We start from the raw sequence: 1435 nt of genomic DNA on the forward strand, positions 1-1435 counted from the left end.
TACTTTACTGAAAATATCAATAAATGACTTTAAAATACACAAATCCTGATATACAAGGGAGTGGTGACCCTGTCCCGTCCAACAAAGATCAGGAACTGGTTCGTCACTACAAGACGCACCTAAAAGTGTTCAAATTAAGTTGGTAATACTTGTACTTTACGGTATATATCCATTAATCCCATTAAAATACACAAATCCTGATATACAAGGGAGTGGTGACCCTGTCCCGTCCAACAAAGATCAGAAACTGGTCCGTCACTACAAGACGCACCTAAAAGTGTTCAAATTAAGTTGGTAGTACTAGTACTTTATTGTAAATATCAATAAATGACTTTACCGTTTTAGGTTATAGACATTGATCCATTCAGTTACTCCTGGCTCACAAGGATGAATTACAATAGCATCATATATCTACATGTACACACAGTATGTTATACAGTTGTATCAATTAAAGATGAAAAATTACTTAATGAGTACATGTACATTGTACATCATGTAAATGCAAATTTCTGGAATTCAAGAAACAAAAGTAGTAAAATTACATACCGTACATTTGAAATGAAGAACTACACATCCTGTATGCACATGTACATGTACATAGGTATCAAGCAGGCTTAAATAATTATTTGAGTGTGGTCAAATGCTTAAATAGTACTACAATAGAGTACTCGTACTCATACTCAATACAATTTGCAAAAATGAGGGACTTGTACTTGTACTCATTTTAAAATTTTAACAGATACATGTTATGTACTTCAATACTTCTTAGAGTACATGTACTTTGCCCCAAGCCAGGTAGCAAGTAGAAATTTAGGCAAATAAAATTTTACCTATAAACCAAAACCTTAACTTAAGACGTTGGCATGGTAAAACATTTGTAAAAAATTATTAATTTCCGAACCTTCATTTTTAAAAAGCAACTTGCCCAAATTATCTATTCCAATCTACATGCATCTACTATGTACGACATACATGTTACATGTAGCTACACAATATATCATCATTACCTGCCACGAGTCTCTGTGAACAACAAGAGCTAGTAAGAAGTCTGCAATTAAGTCAATGAGAATGGACAGGAAGACCTAAATAGATCAGTCAACTCCTTTATCTCAATAATAGTGTGAATCAATCATACCTTTAATGTACCATCAACTGTAACGGCAATCTCTGCATCTGTAATGTGAGTAAGAAAGAGGAGACAAAAGTGTTAAAAGTGTAAAAACAAACCCAATTTATGGCCTATTAATATTAAATTTGTGTCATGTCTTCAGAAGAATTACTGTACGTGTTATCATTTTGAAAAATGTGATGTAGTATTAACACAACATACAAAACTACATATTACATGTACATATATGTCTTGGTGTAGCCATTGACAAAAGGTCTCAGAAAAGCTCATAAACATAATTGTAGACTGATCAAAATTACATGAATG

General features: G+C 32.8%; 1 long non-coding RNA gene across 2 annotated transcripts; it reads right to left on the reverse strand.

Annotated features, from left to right (window-relative positions):
• Nucleotides 1–16: 16 nt before the first annotated feature.
• Nucleotides 17–1428, reverse strand: LOC109592861 (uncharacterized). 2 transcript variants are annotated; one of them, XR_002190595.1, is made up of 5 exons: nucleotides 1136–1428; nucleotides 1008–1082; nucleotides 338–411; nucleotides 161–271; nucleotides 17–119 (listed from the first exon to the last, which is right to left on the reverse strand). It is a non-coding gene; the product is annotated as an uncharacterized LOC109592861 (long non-coding RNA). The 2 variants fall into 2 exon arrangements; XR_002190596.1 differs by having other exon boundaries at nucleotides 19–106.
• Between the last annotated feature and the right edge of the window lie 7 nt (nucleotides 1429–1435).

Source organism: Amphimedon queenslandica, unplaced genomic scaffold (genome assembly GCF_000090795.2).
Source record: "Amphimedon queenslandica unplaced genomic scaffold, v1.1 AMPQUscaffold_3691_Cont24318, whole genome shotgun sequence".
NCBI lineage: Eukaryota > Metazoa > Porifera > Demospongiae > Haplosclerida > Niphatidae > Amphimedon > Amphimedon queenslandica.